The sequence below is a fragment of the Theropithecus gelada genome, chromosome 10, assembly GCF_003255815.1.
Source record: "Theropithecus gelada isolate Dixy chromosome 10, Tgel_1.0, whole genome shotgun sequence".
NCBI lineage: Eukaryota > Metazoa > Chordata > Mammalia > Primates > Cercopithecidae > Theropithecus > Theropithecus gelada.
In genome coordinates, this window is record NC_037678.1 from 49,920,872 (window position 1) to 49,943,445 (window position 22,574).

General features: G+C 41.2%; 1 long non-coding RNA gene across 1 annotated transcript in view; it reads right to left on the minus strand.

Annotated features, from left to right (window-relative positions):
- Positions 1–1,004: 1,004 nt before the first annotated feature.
- Positions 1,005–22,574, minus strand: part of LOC112633662 — a 31,914-nt gene continuing 10,344 nt past the window's right edge. The window contains exon 3 of the long non-coding RNA XR_003121564.1: positions 1,005–4,913. This is a non-coding gene — a long non-coding RNA (uncharacterized LOC112633662). The remainder of the gene's footprint in view (positions 4,914–22,574) is intronic.

Sequence of the window (22,574 nt, forward strand, 5' to 3'; positions counted from 1 at the left end):
TGGTCTTTTCTTCCAAGGCCAATAGTGAAATAATTTATAGAGAAGAATTATAAGCAAATTAGCAATTGAGACACTGGGACTTATCTTCAGAGGAGAAAATCTAAATATTTGTCCAGTTGAAAATAGTCACACTTCTGTCTGTTAAAGAAAAAAGTAAACAAGAGACACAGTATTTAAGTCCTAAGAAGAGTGGCTAGAAAATGAGGATTTAAAATTTTATCCAAGATAAAGAATGAAATAAGCACATTTTTACCTATTTCTCCTTTAAACTAGTTACATCTGTTGAAATTACACATTTATGGACATTAACAATTTGGATAGTTGAGCAATCCTTTATTGCATTTGGTTCCTTAACTATTACTTTTAGGCAGGAGTGATACTAAAAAAATCAGCAACATACATAGCACTGGCACGGCACTAACCAATCAGAACAGACATTCCCTTGTGCAGGCTTTTTTCTTTACTCTTTATTCTTTATTCTATAGCTGCTTGATCAATAAGGAGTCTTAGTGTAGGACCTTAGGTGACCAGGATGAGGTAGGAGATCTTCAGAGGAAACCAGAGAAGGAGCAACATATAAACTAGTAAGGCAATACCAATCATCCTTGCTGAATATAAACTCTTGCTTTAAGTCCAAAGTCAAACTCCATTATAAAAGACATCCCAGTACCGTCCCAGTATTTTTTTTTCTGGGATACTATTTTGTCTTAAGCAATTGTGTTATTAGCATAATCCCAATTATACGTTCTTGAGTTAAAGCTGAAAGAAAAAACCTGAGGCGTAGTCTTCAGGTTAAACATCAACGAGGAAATGCAAGGTTCTTAACAAAATAGAAAGTTTTAATGTTATGTGCTTGTCATTCCAACCTCTTCTTTTTTCATGCTCTTAAATGTTTTGCTATGTTACATTTAGTTTGGATGGTGTATTAATCAAGGTACACCAGAGGAAAAAAAAAAAAAAAAGACCAGTGAGGAGAGAGAGAAATAAGATTTTTTTAAATTTGCTCATGCAATTGTGGGGACTGGCAAGTTCAAAATCTGTAGGGCAGACAGGCAGACTGGAAATTCAAGTACGAGTTGATGTTGCAGTCTAGTATCTGAATCTGCAGGGTAGGCCAGCAGGTAGAAAACTCAGGCAGGGTTTCCATGTTCCAGTCTTGAGACATAATGGTGTCTTCATCTGGAGACCTCAGTCTTTGCTCTTCAACGAATAGAATAAGTACCATCCACATTATGAAGACAGCAATCTGCTATACTTAAAGGCAATTGCTTTGAATGCTAATCACATTCACAAATACCTTCACAGTAACATCTAGACCACTGTTTGACCAAATAATTGGGCATCATAGACTTGCCAAATTGATACATTAAATTAGCCATCACTGATAAGTATTTTTGAAACTTAGTAATAGGAAGGATGATGGAACTGCTAAGGTATGGCAAAATAAAATACCCATGACTAATCCAGTACCTTTAAATATGTACTTTATGCTAGGCCTACTGCCAAGTGCCTCTCTCTTCTACACCTTACAATAGCTTGAAGGGGTAAAGATTGTTATTATTCCACTTTGTACATGACCAAACAACGATTAGGAAAGATTGCATCACTGTGCTGTATTAATTTCCTATTGTTGCTATAACAAGTTAGCACACATGTTGTGGCTTTAAAACAACACAAATTCATAATCTTACAGTTCTGGAGGTCAACAGTCAAAACTGGGTCACACTGGGCTAAACTTAAGGTGTCAGCAGGGCTGTGTTCCTTCTGGAGGCTCTAGGTCTAGAGGAGAGTCCATTTTCTTACTTTTTCCAGCATTTAAAAGCTTCTTATATTCTTTGGCTTGTCATCTCTTCTTCCATTTTCAAAGTCAACAGTCTAGCAGTTTCTAACCTCTCTGATTCTGACCTCCTTTTTGGGATGACATTCGTTCCACTCAGATGATTCAGGATAATCTCCCACTTCAAGATTCTTAACATAATCATATCTGCAAAGTCCCTTTTGCCAGATAAGGCAACATATTCACAGGTTTCAAGGACTGAGACACTAGCGTCTTCAGGGAGCCATTACTCTGCCTGTCACACTTGCTTAGTCTCACACAGCTGATAGTAGTGAAGCCAGGATTCAAACCCAGTCCCATCTAACCTAGAGTCAATGATCTTGACCATGGTGGCTTTTCACCTCCCACAAATACCATGCAAAAGGAATTTAAGTCATTAGGGTGACTATGTATTTGAGCATGAGCAGCGATCATTAAAAGCATTGGTCATAGAGAAGCAAGCAGGTTCACAAAGCACTGCTTAATAAATTATCCACTGGCACATGGAAATGCTTTGTTACAAAGAATGCTTAAACCTCTGGGATTTTACTTCCATGACCAACTGAAACAGTGAATTATTCAGGCTTCTAAAATAATGCTTCTCTGATCACATAGATTAGTAACAGCCAAATTTGGAGAAGACTGAATTTTTAAAGAGTATCTTGGAAGAAGAAAGAAAGGAGACAAACAAGGACACTTTAATGCCAAAGTTAGGGCTACTGTCCTCACACAGAACACCCCAAAATCTCAAGGATCAGTTCGCCGACTTGACCAGCTCCAAGAAGCCACATGGATAAAATAGGGTTGGAAGGATTCAGAAAATAAAGCTTGGAAACCCCCAGCTTGAGAGAGAAGGAAGAAGGATGTATTTACTTGGATAAAGAGAGTTCAAAACAAAACTCCGAAAAAATCACAAATAAAATCGCCCAAGGAAAATGAAAAATAATAAAACAGACAATCCCGTGTGAACACACTGTCTATTCTCCTTGAACGGTCTTTTTGCTAATTTCTCAGTTCGTCAAGTTACAAGACAACATTTAAAAAATGACCATGGAAACAGCCTGTTTGAAGGGCTTGCAGCAGAGCACAGTGGGCAAGCATGCCCAGTTTACAAGGCAGATGCACACACACACACACACACACACAAACTTACCTTGATTTTTCAGTAACTTGATTTCTACTTCCATTTTCTCCACCCTGGGAGATATTTGGCTGTTGATTTAGAGATATTATCAGCTCTGAAATACTACTATTCTCCTTATGTTTATAAGAAGGAAGATTAAACAAAAAGAAAAGAAATTTCCATCTGCCTTCTATAACACTTCCCTAGGAAAAACTGATTGCTTTATAATAGGCAGCAGTGGTTCTCAACTGGGGCTTTTTGTGCCCCAGTGGGCATTTGGCAATGTCTGGAGACATTTTTGGTTGTCAGGACAGGAGGTGGGGAGGCAGGTACTACTGGCTTCTAGTGGTAGAGGGGATGCTGCCAAGCATCCTACGATGCACAGGACAGCCCCCATAACAAAGAATGATTCAGCACAGAGTGGCAATAGTAATAAAGGTTGAGAAAGCCTGACCTATAGCCCAGCGGATAAGAACAGGGCTCTGGAAGTAGATAGCCTGTATTCAAATCCTGGCTTCACTACAGATTAGTCTAACACCTTAATGTTTCCATATCTCCACTTCCTTATCTCTAAAAGAGATAGCAAATACACCCACTTTAGAGGGTTCTTGTGGGCATCAAATAAGTTAGTCAAGGTAAATGCTTAGAGTACAGCCTGACAAATAACATGCATATCACAAATGATGCACATATTGTTAAATATATCTCCACAGACTACTAACCTCACAGGCTAAAAATTGCTTACCTGTTTAGCTTCCTCGACTCACTCACTGAAGTGTGAGCACCCTAAGGACAACACTGGATCTTTATTGTTTGCTTCACCTCAGCACCAAGCACAGAGATTAAGGAGACTTAGAAGAAATGAGATGCCGAAGATTCAATCCACAGATGGTAGCTATTGTCATTGGCCATTGCCCACATCCACTCAGCCCTTGGCACTCCAGGCCCCATGGCTTGATGTTCTCTATGATCGAGGGCTTTCTCTGACCTGAAGTGCCAGGGACTCAATACCACCAGTAAGCAGCCCTCAATCAATAACAGATGGAATTGGTGTATTAATACCCCAGTTCCCCCGGCCCTCACAAGCGTCACTGTGAGGCACATGTTCCCCACTATCTCAGGCTTCCCCAGCAGGTGTAAGCTCCAACTGCCCAGAACAGTGCCTTGCTTCATGACATGCCCTTTCCTGATTGCCTTCGCATCCTTGTCTTATTTTCCCCTTCTTCTGCCAGTGTTTTGTGGCTTAACCTCCCACATAAGCGACTGTACTCTGACCCTGGTCTTCTAGCTGGCACCGGAGCAACTACAACTAACACAGCACTCCAGGAGCAGGATGGACCAATTTCTCCAGGAAGATGATCTCCCTGACTAAATATTCCTGCACATTCGTGGGAGATAAAAAATCACAGTGCTTGGACTCAGGCTTCACTCCTGTCCATTTCTCATCTCTTGGGAAGCACGTCCCTTTCCACAAGACGGCAGGTACGGAAACGGGAAGTAGAAGGGAAAAAAATCCATTTTCATAGTGATGAACTAAGTAATTTGCCTCCAGGTCTGAGACGGGTATGAAATGAAACTTGAGGTAATCTTCCGAGCAGAGCTTGGGGGCACCTGTGACTTTTAAATGGAGCTACTCTGTTTCTAGGGAAATACATACTTTTAAAAATTATGCTTGAGGCTAAAAGCTTCCAACAATAAATCTCCCGGAGGCGCACTCCTCTAGGGACAAATATACCGGGAAATCTTCAAAGAGGGTGCTCGGTTTATCACTTGGTGTCTCTTTCCCACTGAGGAAGGAAATCCCTTTGTTTCCACTGAGAAATCAAGTCCACTGGGACCTCTTCGAAGGATCAAGAATTCTTCAGCTCCTCCCATCCCCACCACTTAAAGACCACAGATCATTTCATTCTGAAAATAATCCTTTGGGGGTTGAAAGCAGACAGCATATTAGCAATCGATGCTGTTCCTCTTGACCTGAAGAAAAAAAAAGAAAATCAAACATACGAATAACAACAAGTACCCATCCTGCTGTGAAATAAAAATATAATCTCACATCTGTTCTTTCATCTTTCATGGAAAACCGGGTGATACTATTACTAAGAATTTGTTGAGCACTTACTATGTGTCTTAGTCTGTTTTCTATTGCCTATAAACAGAATACATGAAACTGAGTAATTTATAAAGAAATTTATTTTTCACAGTTATGGAGGTTGAGAAATCCAAGGTCGGGGTGTGCAGCTAGTGACAGTCTTCTTGCTGATGGGGACTACAGAGTCCTGAAATGGCCCAGGGCATAGCATGGGAAGGGGGCTGAATGTGTTAGCTCAGGTGTCTCTTGCTGTTCTTATAAAACCACCAGTCCCACTCCTATGTTAACCCATTATCCATTAATCTATGAATGGATTAATTCATTCATAAAGTCAGAGCTCTCATGACACAATCACCTCTCAAAGGACCCACCTCTCAGTACTGCCACACTGGAGATTAAGCTCCAACGATAGTTTCAGAGGAGACAAACATTTAAACTGTAGCACTCTGTATAAGGCACTTAAATTTATCTCACCTAAAAACTCCACAAGATAAGTTACAGTATGTCCATTTTACAGATGGAGAGTCTGAGAGGCAAAGCTTTAAAAAATTGATGAAGGTTATGCCATTAGCTCATAAACAGCAAAGCTGGGATTTTTTTTTTAACCCAGGAGAGCCTGACTTTAGAATTTTACACTCAGTGATTGCCTTACGTGAAACTTAAGTCAATTTAACTAATAAACATCATCTGAGGAAAGCTGATTAATTATTCCGCTAGATATCAGGCAAGAAAACAGGGAGGATATAAAAACTGACAGTCGTCAGAGGGAAAAGCCCAATGAATGGGGAATAATTGCTGCCGATGGCTAGTGAAGTCTTCCATCTGAGATTCCATAATCATCATAAACTTTATTTCTCATATGTACATGAAACGTGTGCAACTACAGTACAGTTGTTGAAGAATCTAATTTGCAGGAAAATGCAATTAAATCTAGGAGTAACAGAATTAATAGAAAAATGAGAGTTGGAGATGAATCTATCCTCACTAAAGAAAATGAGGAAAAGAGACCCACGTTCTACTGCACTGAGACCAACACTGTGACTGGAAAACCTCACAGTCTTCTGCGAAGTGAATGTGCTCAACTCTCTTCACATTCCCCATCTGTCTCACACTCAGAGGCGTGTGTCAGACTGCCCTAGCCCAATTCTGAGCTCCAACACTCACTAGCTAGAGGGGCTTGAGAAGTTCCCTCATCTTTTGTGAGCCTCTGCTTCTCACTAAAATGCAGCCAGGGCTAACACCTTCATGAAAGGATTGTTGTGAAGATGAAATGAGAAATGCGTGCAAAGGCATGACTCCGTGATCAGCAAGTAATAAGCACTCAGTAAATATTCCTGGGTCTCCTTAGGCCCTCACCTGAATCCTGAGAGTGCCAGGCAGTGCACACAGACACCACTGGCCCCAAGCTCTATCCAGTGGCCTTTGAGCTTGGCTTCCTTTGCAGACCAAAGGAAGGGGAGGGCCCTCTTTCATTCCCAGCCCCCTGGGATAAGATCTTACAGGGATGAGCCTAGAAGAAAATCCAGCTGTAAGTGCATGGATTCTCATGGTGCTTTGGTATGCACTGAGCAGAAAGAAAATGCTTATAACCAGGGGTAGATGCATAAACAGGTGGGTGTTAGGAAGACTGATGAGTGGCCCAGAATATGACCTCTTTCTTCAGAGGTTCATAAAAATAGCCCTTATTGACTGAAATTACTTTAAAGAAATTATTCCTAGTCCTCATCATATATCAATAAAATTGCCCCATTATCTCCAGTTTACAGGTTGGATTGATCTCAAAGTTCAAGTATTTTACCATAAAGCCCCAGCTGGGAAGAGGCTGATTTGGAATACAGACTCAGACATCCTGGTTCTGCACCCTGTAATCTTTTCACTCTCCCTTCTGTGTCCCTCTTGAGTGATTAGTGTTCCTACAGATACCTGGAAACAGTGGGCTGTAGACAGAGAGATGAGCTGCTCAGCTCAGACCTCCCTTCAGGAAAGGCCTTACCATCCAGCTGAGGGGTGTGGGTCAGCAGACTGTACTCCCCCCCCTTGCTATCTGTTCTTGAATGCAGGGACTGCCACAGCTGCAAAGTGCCAACTGAACCCAAGTCATGCTTTCAGAGCAGCTCCCATAGTGATAGAGCACGGTGGAGGCATAAAGGCCCAGTCATTTCTGTCCAAGGCAGGACACTCTGATGGGCAATACCAGCCCCAGAGCTCCCTAAAGGGTTGGCAGGGATCAGAGTTTCATGTCAGTTCAACATCTGCCTCTGCCCAATCTTGCTTTCTCCCCTTCTTTTTATAGGTGTTAATCCCAATAAATACCTTAAACTCCCAATTTTGCCTCCAAAGAACCCAACCTGCAGTACAAAATGAAGTACACAGTGTGGTCTACAGAGCCACCCTGATCCTAAAATCACAATCATTCCCATTCAGAGGGCCCAGGGAACTCAAGTCTTTTAAGCCACGGAAAGGTAGGCTCAGGTAGGGAAAAACAGAAGTTGAGTTTTGGAGTCAAAAGACCTCTATTGGACCCTTAGCTCATCCACTTTCTATCTCTGTGTTAAGCAATCCAAGTGACCTCACTCAACCTTATAGGAAAATTAGAACTAATATTACTTCATGGGATCAATCAAGACAATGCAAATAAAAATCATAGTGCATTTTATAATACTTATCACTGTCATCCTGACATATCCCCCTCTTTCCGTTATAGATGAATGGGCATAGTTATTTGTGGCATGGGAGAAATGCTTCTCTCTTTCCCAATAACTCAATTCCCCTCTCACTGAAGGAGAGTAAATTCCATTCTTTTCCAAAAGTCTCCAAAATCAGCAGGCCCAGCAGCAAGAAAGCGAGGAACATTGTTATTCTCGTACGGCAAAGCTGTAGCATATAATTAAATCATTAAGAGGCAAATTAACTCCTCTAGCAATACTCTTCTAAGTATTTGTGGGCAAACCCATTAGCATTGTGCCAGTAAACTCTGAAATTTCTTTGCTTGCAGACTGAGTAACTACAGCCTCAAAGGCAAGGGGTGGGGTGGGTAGTGTGGTGTATGGTGATTTGACCTACCATGGAGATACAAGGGAGTGTTAGGTTGGGAAATAGATAGGATGCTAACGGTGTATTGTGACTGTATTTCATAAGCCCTTGAAAATATAGCTGCCAAATTTCTTCTACATAGAGCCAACAATAAATCTATTTGTTTCCCAGGAAAATCATTCAAGAGTTTTTGGTTTCCCATTCACTTAGTCTTCATCAACTGCCCCCAATTTTGCTGAATTCACTCAGCTTGGATTATTTGGTTCTGGAGAGGACATAGCTAGGCAGGGTTACTGAGTCAGTAGAATGGGCATCTTCCAGTGGGACATTTTGGAGCTGTTTATTTAGCAGGGTTTTCAGAATAATGAATATAAAGTTGGCTTTGACTCTGTAGCCAAATATATATTTATGATATTGACTCCAATTCAAGCTGACCAATCTGGTTGGCTGTCTGCAGCCTTCAATTCTTCAAGGCTTGAGTGTTTCAGTCAATATGTTGATCATTTATATGATGACCCTGCTTAAACCATTTAATAAAATGTAAACAACATGAAAGTGTATTGGAAGTCAACATAGCTCATTATTGCTGCCTATACACTCATCGAAATCCTGAGCAGGGCGTCTGACCGGATTGGAGGTTTCCTCCAGAGTCATGCAAAAATTTCAGCTGTGAAAAAAACATTTTTATGGCATGTAAGATTAGCCCACACTAATGCAAGGTCAAAAATAATAGAATCAATAGGCAAACTCAATACTGTTAACATTTTGAGAAAATTACTACCAGAAAACAATGTCAACAACAGATTGAAATGGGTCTCCAAAGTCGTCCCATTGATTTCCTTTCACTTTGGTGACAATCTAACTCTTTCTTTTATGCAATATGGAATGTTTTAGCCTTCTTTTCCCCCAGCTCTGCTTTAAACATGGAATATTTCTGTTGTACTCTTTTTGACTGATGTCAAACATTACATGTGTCAGAAAAACTTATATTGTTGTCCGTATCTAAGACAACTGAATATGAAAATTTATTCCATCATGTAGAGCCTTTCATGGGTCTTTAATTTAGGGCTCAGTTGATAAATTCAAGAGTTATTTTAATTATAGCAAGGCATCCAAATGCAAATGTAAACAGTGTCATTAATAAATTATCAACTAAGTAAAAACCTAATACAGGAAACAGACGGACTTGAACATAGTTTTATATCAACTATATCGCAAGCATTGTCATCACCCTTGATGTTTGAAGGAGAGCTTACTGTTTGGCAGATCCAGGTTCTTTAGTATTGAGAGATCAGACAGTAGCCATGCATTAGCAAAGGAGTTAGCAACCCCCACTCCACCCAAGACTTTTCTGTCCCAGTCTTTCCATTTTAGTCAAAGGCTCTATCACCCCCAACTCCAACCACTGATTTATTCAAACTAAAACCTTAGGAATTATCATTACTTTCTCTTCTCATAGTCAATCCTCTTTCTCATAGCCAATCCATCAGCAAGTTGTGGCAATTTTAACTCCAAATTATATTCTGAATCCATTTACTGAACTCCATCTCTGGTTATGCACTGCAGTAGCCTCTTTCTTGGTCTCCTTCTTCCGATTTTCTATTGAACAGGGCATTACAATCACTTAGAAACACAAATCAAGTCCTTAAAACTCTTTCATGGTGTCATTGCCCTTAGTATAAAACCCAGACCTCCATATCATTACCTACCGGGCCCTATATAACCTGTCCTTGTCCACTCTCCTTCCTCATCCTTGGTCACTCCATTCCCAACTTCCTGAGCTCCAGCCTCACTGTTCTTTCGTGACTCAGAACATGCCAAACTCAATAATATTTCAAGGCCTTTGCCTGGGCTGTTTCTTCTTCCTGGCACATTTTTCTCCCAACTTTATTCGTCACTGGTTTTTTCTCTTTGGCTAGGTCTCAGTTCTCCTGGAAGAACCTTCTCTGAACATGTCATCAAAGGGTGTCCTTAACCTCACCCTCATGCCACTTAGTTACTTTTATCATCTTCATCATTTCTAGTTAATATGAGATTCCTTAAAGAACGAAAAGTAGAACTACCATTTGATCCAATAATCCCACTAGTGGGTATCTACCCAGAGGAAAAGAAGTCATTACACGAAAAAGATACTTGCACATGCATGTTTATAGCAGCACAATTCACAATTGCAAAAATGTGGAACCAGCCCAAATGTCCATCAGTCAATGAGTGGATAAAGAAACTGTGGTGTATATATATATGATAGAATACTACTCAGCCATAAAAAGGAATTAATTAATGGCATTTGCAGAGACCTGGATGAGATTGAAGACTATTATTCTAAGTGAAATAACTCAGGAATGGAAAACCGAACATTGTACGTTCTCACTCATAAGTAGGAGCTAAGCTATAAGGATGCAAAGGCATAAGAATAGCACAATGGACTTTGGAGACTCAGGGGGAAAGGGTGGGAAGGAGGTGAGGGATAAAAGACCACAAATTGAGTGCAGCATATACTGCTCAGGTGATGGGTGCACCAAAATCTCACAAATCACCACTAAAGGACTTACTCATATAACCAAACACCACATGTTCCCCAGTAACCTATGGAAATAAAAAAATTAATAACAAACAAATAAATGAAATAATAAAATACGGGGTCTTTTGTGACTTTTTTCACTTAGCACAATGTTTTCAGGTATCACCCATGTTATAACACATATCAATAATTCATTTTAAAAAAAGGTTAACATTTATAATTCTGACTGCAGTGTATAAAAGAAAAGGGAGGGGGAGAGCTGAATCATTTTCTCTAGCATAAATCCCTTTGTTCTCAAGCTTGATTCACACAGACAGCCAAAATCTCTTCATTTATCCATTAAGGGCATTAGTACTCATCTTGCTAAATTTTCCTTGGAGTAATTTTTCAACCTTTCAGAGTTTCTCCCTAATTTCAGGGTTCTTGTCTACTTCCCATAATGCACCTGGGTATCAGGGAAAGGTCGATTCCTCATGGTGCCAGGAAGGTACTTCTGGCCTGTGAGCTCCCCTTTCATGACGGTTCCTTCTGTTCATGGTCTTCCGGCATTGCCCTCCACACTTACTGCAATGACTGTTACAAAGTGTGGCCTCCTTGCTCAATGGGTATTCAAGATTGGTGTTCACCAAGATACAATTGAGACCCACCAGTCCTTTGGGCTCTGTGTTGGCCTCTGGTGTTAATGAACCTGGATCTCACCATTGCTTCTGGGCATGAAGCCCAAGTCCTAAACTTCCTCTACCTGAACCCAGTCTTCTTCCAGGCAAAGAGTTCATACAACATTTCCATATCCCCATGAGTACAAATGGCTACTCCTTTCCACACCATGTCGGGGTATGTGTGGTCCTGTGATGCCGCCCAGGCCAGCCAATGTTACTCTCCTTTTTCCTACCTCAGCCTCCCGAGTAGCTGGGACTACAGGCACGAGTCACCACACCCGGCTAATTTTTTGTGTTTTCAGTAGAGACGGAGTTTCACTGTGTTAGCCAGGATGGTCTCGATGTCCTGACCTCATGATCCACCCACCTCAGCCTCCCAAAGTGCTGGGATTACAGGCGTGAGCCACCGCGCCTGGCCATCACTCTCTTATTTGAAACTATGTAAGAGGTGTCCTTGTAACTAACATGATGCTTCTCTATGAGGCCATTTGCCTCAGTCTTCAGACTAAAAATTGTGTTCCAGAGTTAAATTCAAGATGACCTGAAACCTAGAATCACCAGGATACTCCTCTGAGGATTTCCTGCCTCCTCTCTCCTCACTACATTTCTGGGCTCCTCCTTCTGGCCTCTAAAAACTTCTCCTGCACCTTGTGCACAGGTACCCTAGAACTTAAAGTATAATAAAAAAGAAAAAAAAAAGCTATTTATCAACATACTCTTTTTCAGTATATAAAAAAACTTTTCCCTTTTTATGTGATCAGAAATATATTTTAATACATAACCTCACCTTCGCCACTCTAAGTTTCCTTCTGTGGTCCGCCTACCCAGCCTTGATGTGGGATGTAAAAACCCAGTTTGGAGAATACTCAGAATAATAGTACTTTCTTGTACTGGCTTATAAAACTCGTACAAGGCTTATAAAACTATCTTCTTACTACATCTCTATTTTGAAACTCAAAGCTAAGAGTTATAATTAAGATAATTATATTTCCATAAGTGTTGCTTGAGGATTTTTAAATATTTTTTTAAATTCGAAGTCATCTTAAAATTGCAGAAAAGTTTCAAGTATAGAAAAATAAACATTTTTCCCCCGCACTGTAAGAGTAAGTTGCTAACCTGATGTCCGAACACCTTAGTGTGTATTTTCTATAGATAAGGACATTCTTTTACACAAGCAACCATCAAAATCAGACTAACATGAATCACAGAATATATTCCTATTGTCCCACTCATGTTTCTCTGATTGTCCTAGAATTGTCCTTCGTAGTCAAAGGAGCAAGTTCAAAATCAACTGTTGCTTCTATCCTCTTCAATCTGGAACACTACCTTGGTCTTCCCTTGACTTTCATAACCCGACACTTTAGAAGATCATAAGCCAGTCATTTCGTATATGTTCTCTGGCATTTCTGTGGCTGCCCACCCTTAGTGATTGTGAGATAACTGTAGCATAATCTGAAGCCATGGTTAAGAAGAGAGATTCTAAAACATCCGGGGGTCACATTCTGTCTCTACCACTCCTTCATCTCTGTTGCTGCAAAAATGTGATTTCCTTGTCAGTCGAATGAAAGGAATGAAAGTGATCATTGTGTTTATTTCCTGGGGCTATTATGAGAATAGTCTTCTTCCCGCACACTCAGAGCCTGGGTTATGTGGAAATTGATGACCTCTGGCTGCAGCCCTTACAAATGACCGGCAGGTGCAAGAAATATAAATATCCCTTACTCCTAATTGGGACAATTTGATGATGGCTTACACTCGGAAGTTCCCCGTGGGATAGAGGGCTAGAACCCAAGTTACCTTCCCTAGAACTTGTAGATACTGTATACTCGCTTGGCCTCCTTCTTCTCCTGGCTTTATTTCCTCATTTCCATTCTGGTATTTTCAGTAGATACTTCCTAATAAATTACTTCCACACAGATCCTTCTTTCAAGATCTGCTTCTGGGGAACACAACTTAGGACAATTTCCATCTTTTTAGAAAGCAGTTTGCCTGCCATATAGAGGACAGATAGAAAATAGATCGGTTCAGAAGCTGCTAGGGTCTATATATTTTTTTAAAAAGTAAATCATTCTACCCAAAAGTCAGATGTTTATCACAGCACTATTCACAAAAACAAAGACATAGAATCAACCCAGGTGGCCATCAATGGTGGATTGAATAAAGAAAAGGTGGTACATACAGACCATACTATGCAGCCATAAAAAAGAACAAAATCATTTTTTTGCAGCAACATGGAAGCAACTGGAGGCCATTATCCTACATGAATTAATGCAGGGACAGAAAAACAAATATTGCATGTTCTTACTTATAAGTGGGAACTAAACCCTGGGTACTTATGAACATGATGATGGCAACAATAGACACCAGGAACTACTAGAGGTGTGATGGAGAGATGGGGGCAAAAGCTGAAAAATTAAAAATCACGTACTATGCTCAGTATCTGGGTGATGGAATCAATGGTACCCCAAACCTCAGCGTCATGCAATATACCCACGTAAAAACCAGTCCATGTACCCCCTGAATCTAAAATTAAATTTGAAATTATTTTAAAAGATGGCTTAATTTTATTGTAATTGGAGAGATGTAAAATTGAAATGAAAAACCATTTTATATCCTACACATGAGCAATAATTTTTAAAAGTCTAAATACTATCAATAGGCAAGGATGTAACAGAGGAAAATTCTTATGTAACACAGGAAAATTATGATATACTGCCAGGAGCAGTGTAAATTGGTAGAATTACTTTGGAGATCAGCTTAGCACTATCTAGTAAAGTTGATGTGAATATCCACAACCATGTAACAAACCCATGCAACAAAACTGCACGTGTACCCCTGCACATGAGTCTAAAATAAAGGTTGAAGTTATATTTTTTAAAGAATAGAAGCTGCCAGAGTTGCCCAGATGTGAACCATGTGGGCAGAGAAATGAACATACACAGAATATTTTTGGAGATGGAGTCTACAGGACTGGCTTCTAAATGGCACACAGGGAATAAGGAGGGAAAGAGGCATATCAAGGGTGAATCTGAGATATATGCAAATTGTTTCACATGAGGAACTGAACAGCACTCCAGCTATGGAGAGCTGATATTCTTAGAATCTCAGTTAATAATACTAAACATCGTTGGTAACAAGGACTGTAGACACACAATAGAATTTAATCGCTGGTACCACAGTCTCACAATGGGAAATTACAATGCCCTGAATTTAATAGGTTTCATTTTTCAAAGTGAATATTTCGCTTTTACAATCTCTCACTGCCAGCGATGCTCTTGGATTAGAACTCATTAGAGAGTTTTCTTTTATGTAGAAACAGGGCCCTTGGCTATTCATACAGACTGGTTAGCTTTGTCTGATGGCAACAAAGGCCACTTGCCTTCCTCTTCCTCCTTTGTGTTCCCATGTTTTTGATTACTGCAGACAGGCCTTCAATGGTTTCTTCCATTTTAGCACAGCAATGACAGCATAAGGAGAAAAAAGAAAAAAGGGGGGGTCAGAAGACCTGAGTTCCAGTCCACCAACCCCAGCACTGGGACGAGTCATGCATCATCTGATCCCCAGGTTCCTCAGCCGAGTTAATCATTCCATTCTGCACATGTTTATTGAGTAGCTAGTGCTTCAGGCTCTGTCGTGTATTAGGGATATGGTGATAAAATCGTCCTTATCCTTGACCTCACAGAGTTGACAGGATTCCCCATCCCCACCCACAAACAAAATGTTTTGTTAAATTAATGGAACAGACAAATGTACACTTACTACAATTTTTGTAATTTTTTTACAGTCTTTTAAACGGCTCCACCTACCTTCTAATATGATCAATTATGTTTCAAATGCCTGTTTTGCAGATTCTGAAGAAACGATCACGTACAGTTGTGGAGGTCTATAATCCCCCATCTGGAATTTTCAGGGCAAATATATTTCAAAATTCAAGTTTTACTTAGATTTTAGGTTAATAGGTTCAGAAATATTAAATCATAATCTCAAAGGAAACTGAGGCAGATCCCTATAATCAAATCAAATATTTCTGCAGTGCAACCTAGCCTCAAAAGTCACTATATATGTGTGTATATATATACACACATACATATATATAGTCTTTATTCATCTTGCTGTGTGGGGATATCCCATATCCCTTAGTTCAATTTTGGCCATCAGATGAATCATAAAACAAATTTAAAATAACCAGCTTTGGTCTTCAGGTGGGTTTTTTTTTTTTTTTTGGATTTCAGAATTGCATGTAAGAAATTGCAGGCCTACAGCTCATAATTTTGAAATAAGCAGGACATGGGTTGAGGCTTAAAAACCAAATTTATCAAAGATATTCATTACAATTGCATTTGCTATAATGGTATTTGACCTATAGATGACCCAGCTTTATAAATAAACTTAAAGCACCTCCAGGTCCATTAATATTTCATTGATCCATAAAATACTTTCAAGCACTTATATTTATCTGCCTCATAGAAAGACCGTATCTGATGTAGAAACCACATGCACAAAGAAAAGCGGCCTCGCTTTGGTGTCCGGGATCATAATTCACATGAGCGTTAGGAGTCAGCTATAATATAATTTTTAAGGCCCCAGGAGGGACTAATGAAAGTTGGCATGACAGAATTGGACCATGCCATATGGTGGGTCAGCTTTTCCCATGCTCAAGATAGCAATATTAGAGTGATCTCTTTAAAATGCACATTGGAGCCAATGTCTTCCGCTTAAAACCCTCCAGTGGCTTCCCACAGCACCTGGAAGAAAGGCCAAATTCCTTAACTTGATCTGTCACCATATGACCTCATCTTTCTCCATCTCTCCTGATGTTCCAACCACCTGGCCTTCTAATTTACAAAGCTCCCACCCACCTCAACACCTTTGCCCAGCTATTCCTCCTGCCTAGAAGCACTTGAACTGGCCACATCCTTATTCCTAATGGCTTCTCTCCATCACTGAGGTTTCAACTTAAAGGTCACCCACATAAAAAGATCCCTGACCACAACTTTATCTGAAGGAAGGCACCCAGCACAGCCTTCATCAGGTTTTCTGCAGGAAAGTTGAGGCAGGACAGGTGAACAGCTTAGAACTGTCTAGTTTAAATAATTCTAGTGGGCTCTGAGACTTAAAGCTGTTCCTAGTTGACTGGTACCTGGCCCCAGGTTGATTTAGGGTAGGAGACATTGGGCTGGTGTGTGAGAGTAAGCTACAGGAGAGGGCTCAGAGTATGAAATATGGAACACAGAATAAATGGAAACAACTTTGGTCATTAATTTGGCCTTGTGATTAATGGATGTCAAATAGACAACTTCAAAAGCTATGGAAACACAGACTGGTGGCACACAACAGTAAACCAGATATAAGACTGTTTTAAATAAGATAGAAGTGTATTTCTTTCATGCATAAAAGAAGTCCAAAAGTAACAAATCTAAGGCCAACATGGTCACCCAGTGGTGTCATCAGGGAACATACATCCTTGTCTTTCCACTTCCCCAACCCAGCACAAGAGTCCCTTCTCAAGATCACTTTGCACTCATTTCCCTTTGCTGTTGTAACAAATGATCATGAATTTAGTGGCTTAAAGCAACATACATTTAGTATTGTACCATTCTGAAAGTCATGATCCAAAATGAGTCTTACAGTGCTAAGAAAAAGATGTCTAGCAAGACTATGGTCCTTCTCAGGGCTCGAGGAAAAAATCAATTCCTCGCCTTTTCCAGCTCCTATGGGCTGCCCACATTCCTTGACTCATGGCCTGTCCCTCCATCTTCAAGGTGCATCACTCCAACCTCTGCTTCCAAAGTCTTTGACCCACTTGCTTCCTTCATCTAAGAACCCTTCTGATGACAGTGGGCCCAACTGGATAATCACCCCTCTCAAGATTCTTGACTTAATCACATCTGTAATGTTCCTTTTGCCATCTAAGGTGAGGTACTCACAGGTTTTGAGAATCAGGACACGCATGTCTTTGGGAGACCATTATTCTGTCTACCATGCACCGAATTCTCCAGGGTGGCAGCTAGAGCTCCAGGCATCAAATACACATTCCAGGCAGCAGAAAAAGAAAGGAGTGGAAACTGTCATTATCTTCACCTGCTTTAAGGAGCCTTCTCTGAAGTCCTCATAGCACTGTCTCTTATGTCTCTTTAGCTACATTTAGTCATAATGTGTATGTTCCAAAGAGATGCAAGAGAGGCAAAGAAACGCAGACTTTTATGCCAGGGGTTGTGTCCAGTTCAAAATGAAGGTTTGCTACTAAGGAAGAGGTGGAAATAAATATATGGAAGCCCCTAGCAGTCAATACTACAATCTTCAACAGCAATATAGGTGTCATGATTGCAGAAACCTCTGTCTTCTGGCTATTCTCTCCCACAGAGCTTGCACAGCCATCTGGGACGCAGCTGGCCCAGCCATAGACTGTGGAAATGTGACATGAAGCCATTCCTGCTGGAAAATCTGAGTCCTTTGAAGACAGGGCCTTGTCTTTCATGCTCACTTATTATTCTCAGTGCCTAAAACAGTGCCTGGTGCCCAACGGGCTTGCAGTAACTGTTGGTTGCGGAATGAGTCTAATCTCTTTCATATCTAGTATAGAGGTTCTCCACTGGAGGTAACTGTGGCTCCCAGGGGACATTTGCCAATGTCTGGAGACATTTTTGGTTGTCACACTGAGATGAGAGGGTGACTGACGTCTAGTGGGTAGAAGCCAGCGATGCTGCTAAACACCCCATAATGCCCAGAACAGCCCTCGACAACAGATGATTACCCCTAGCCTCAAATGTCAATACTGCCAAGATCGAGAAACTCCACTGTATGATAGGGTGTCCAAATTCTTAGACCCAAAAATTCCAAATTTGTTTTAAAATGCCCACCATGAACGGCTGCTAGGACTCCGGGTGGAAACAGCCCCATTGTCCTATGACAGGGCCCCATTGCCCTCCTGTTCAAAGGTAAATTCCATGGGTGAAGGGTAAAGTGCCTCATGACTCCACCCACACTCGCCCATCCTGTGTCATACCTTGGGGAACCTCCACAGCCATTCGTGCTGGAGCAACAGCCCCCTCCTCGCAGGTCACCAAACACATTTCCATATCCACAAGCACCTTTGCTCAAGACACTCCTCTCTCCCTTTTCACCCGTTCAATGTTTATACGTCGTCCAAGTACCCGTGCAAGAGCCGTTTTCCTTTCGAAAACTTTTTCTGAAATCTTTTTCATCTTCCCATCAGGTTGTGTCATGTTCTTGCCTAAACTCCCATAATACCCTCATCATGGCAGATCACTTTTCATTTTTATTGATGTGTGGGTTTTTTTGTTTTTGTTTTTGTTGTTTTTGTTTCAGACAGAGTCTCGCACCGTCGCCCGGGCTGGAGTGCAATGGCACGATCTCGGCTCACTGCAACCTCTGCCTCCCGAGTAGCTGGGATTACAGGCACACAGCACCACACCCAGCTAATTTTTTGTATTTTTAGTAGAGACAGGGTTTCACTATGTTGGCCAGACTGGTCTTGAACTCCTGACCTCATAATCTGCCTGCCTCAGCCTCCCAAAGTGCTGGGATTATAGGCATGAGCCACCATGCCCTGCTGATGTGTTAATTTCTTTCTTTTTTTTCTTTTTTTTTTTTTTTTTTTTTTTTTTGAGACAGAGTCTCGCTCTGTTGCCCAGACTGGAGTGCAGTGGCGCCATCTATGCTCACTGCAAGCTCCGCCTCCCAGGTTCACGCCATTCTCCTGCCTCAGCCTCCTGAGTAGCTGGGACTACAGGTGCCAGCCACCACGCCTGGCTAATTTTTTGTATTTTTAGTAGAGATGGGATTTCACCGTGTTAGCCAGGATGGCCTCAATCTTCTGACCTCGTGATCCACCCGCCTCGGCCTCTCAAAGTGCTGGGATTACAGGCATGAGCCACCGTGTCCGGCCCTGATGTGTTAATTTCTTAGGGCTACTATTGCAAAGGACCACAAACTGGGTGGCTTAAAAGCACAGAAACAGCTGGGCGCAGTGACTCATGCGTGTAATCCCAACCCTTTAGGAGGCCCAGGCGGGTGGATCACCTGAGGTCGGGAGTTCAAGACCAGCCTGGCCAACATGGTGAAACCCCGTCTCTACTAAAAATACAAAAAGTAGCCAGGCATGGTAGCAGGTGCCTGTAATCCCAGCTACTCAGGAGGCAGGAGAATCGCTTGAACCCAGGAGGTGGAAGTTGCAGTAAGCCAAGATCGCACCATTGCACTCCAGCCTGGGCAACAAGAGCGAAACTCCTTCTAAACAAACAAACAAACAAAACAAAACAAAACAAAACAAATAGAAACATTGCCTCAGCTCTGGAGGCTAAAAGCCCCAAATTGAGTTGCCATCCAGGTAATGCCTCCTCTGAAGGCTCTAGGGGAGGATCCTTCCTCACGTCTTGTAGCTTTTGGTAGCTCCAGGGGTTCCTCGGCTTGTGGCAACATAACTTCAGTCTCTGCCTCTACTTCACGTGGTCATCTTATCCCTGGGTCTTTCTTCTTATAAGAACACCAGTCATGTGGCATTAAGGGCCTACCTTAATTAGTTACCTCATCTTCACTAATTACATCTACAACTATCCTACTTCCAAATAAATTTACATTCTAAGTTATTGGGTGTTAGGACTTCAGCATATCTTTTTGGGGGACAAAATTCAACCCATAACAACTAGCATAATAATAATTAAATATGTTGGCCTTTGAAAAGGATATGAGAAAAAGTCAAACAAATAGGTTTAAGTTAAAGAGGAGAACGTATTGGACATACCGAGGAGGTAAATGTAGCTTCAGGCATAGCTGGATCCAGGAACTCAAATACCAATCAAAGGGCTTGATATCTGCCAGTCTCTAAATTCCACTTTGCACTGTGCTCAGCTTCATGTTCAGTAAGATTTCTCCACGTGGTAACTCCCAGAAATTGTGGGTTTACATACTCTTACACTTAGAGTCCCTATCAAGTGCAAGTACAGCAGATAAGAACTTTTCTCCTGGTTTTTGCCAAGTGTAGGATTGAATATTATAGCAATACTTGGGGTCAGGTGGCTTGCTGAACCTATTGCTGTGCTAATTGGCTCAGCCTGGTCCCATGTCCACACCTGGGGTTGGGAATAGACATAGGGTCAGCCCTCTCTGTAACTCAAAGCCTGGGAACAAGGAAGAATTATACCGAGGAAAATCAGAGAGAGGAATGGCTATATGGCTGGAAAATCAGCAAATACTTAACACAGACAGTTTTTTGTCCCCTTTCTCCTGGGAGATGCAAGCAGGCTAATGTCAAAAGTGACATCCATCTTGTTTGATCCTGTGAGAAATAACACCAGACAGAGTATTTGGCACATAGCAGTTGGTCAATAAATGTTTCTCAAATTGAACTGGGATTTTCTTTTATCTGATATTTTTCTGGCCCTCTCTGGGCATCTCTTCCTTTCTTTTGATCTAAGTGTCACGCATTTCTCCTCAAGTGCCTCCCTTTTGTCTCATCAGTGAAAGTTGTAAACTATTCTAAATATAACTTGTCTTTTCTCCTTCTTTCCCAAAAGTATGATCTTACCATTGGTGGACAAAGAATTACTATGTAAAGCTACATGACTGTTATGACTGTGATGACAATGTGTTTGAATGCCACCTTTCTCCCCAGGTTCCCACCAGAGTCCTCAGAAGATGTGTGATTTATAAGAAAGAATATTATGCACAGAAAAATCCCAACCATTCATTTTCTGCCATTCTCATGTCATGCTGTGAACAGATGTTGGTCAAAGAATAAGTCAACAGCAGTTGGGTTCACCAGCTTTCACCAACGGATCATAAAAGAGTTCATGATTTTAATCAAAGTTTGTCATCCACCCAGAACTTAATAAATGAATTTCCACCAAAAGGAAATTTAAGCTTCTGAAAGTTACCCAGCCCAAGAGTAACAGGGTGAACTGTGGGTCCAGAAAGAAAATAAAAATCAATCATGACAATTATCCTACTAAATTATCTTAAACTGCAGTGTATCAAAAAGGCTCAGGTAAATGTCGACTGTCATACCAACAAGCAGTGCTGTTCCCATCACTGACCTTTTTCTTGTTAAAATGCATGTCAATATGCAAAATAGAAGTGTTCCATATCAGAACTGAATGCACTATCCATTTCGAGAATTTCCCAAAATAATCTGCAGGAAATGGAATTCAAGAGACAATTCGGTTTATCTAAAGACATGTACAAACAACCTTTAAAAATTGTCTTGCCTGAAGAGTCACATCTTCAGTTTGTCAGCTCCTGTTTCAATGGATTCAGACCTGAGCTTGCTTCAAAATAAGATGCAGTGGAGTGGGATGTCCTGATGGCAAAACATCCTGAAATATCTCATTTATACACAGGTCATTTCTCTGCCAACTTCCATCATCTAGAATATACCTGAAAACCCAGTGAAAAGCAAGAGAAATGGTCCTTTGAACAGCCCATATAGATGTGGTCAAACTCAAGCACTGCTAATGAAAGAGCTACAGTCAGAACCTATGGACTCTGAACTCTTCTTAAAAATCTAACGATCTCGGTGTAACAGTGAAGGGCCTATCAGAAATCACATGGCTCATTTAGACTGGGATAATTCAAAGGCAGTTCAGTAAAGGCACTATTTACAGAGGGGTTTGGTGTATAAAATTCGAAGGAGCTGTTACCATCCTGAGGTCTGAAGGGAAAGAGGAGGGTGTTGTTCCCAGAATGAGGAACAAGGAAGAGCTCTGTGAAAAAAAGGCTACCTGAAGAGGAATGATGACCATGGAGGAAACGACCAGCCAAGGCAACCCCAGAAAAAGTGAGTCTAGAAAACATATATCCCAGCATCCTCTCTTCCCTCTTATTTCTTGCCAGCTTGCCCAGCTGAAAGGCAGTGAGCTAGGGAGCCAGTTGATGCAGCCCCTAAAGTTCAGTTTTGCAGCCAGAGAGCAGGGTAGGACAGGGTGGCAAGTGGCCCTGCTGGGGCAAATAGACCATGACATATATACTTGGTTGATCGCTGTGGGTTTTTCAGCCCACAGTACATGTGGGGAAACTAGAAGCAACTGTTGCTAAACACGGTACATGGTCATGCCCAGAAGGGAACATCTAACAACAGCAAAGAAGAAATCAATGTTTCCTGCAGATACTGATATTCTAATATGTGAACAGGAACTTTTGAAAGTTTCATTCAAAGATACAGATTCTCTCCCCAAAGGAATTCAAATAGAAATCATACGGAATGGGACGATTTAGGATCGGGCCCCAATTCTCCATGGTGCCAGAGGACATCCCTGTAGTACAGATACCTTAGTAATTTAATAGCAAGTAGTCCAGAAACGCTTTTAAAAATCCTT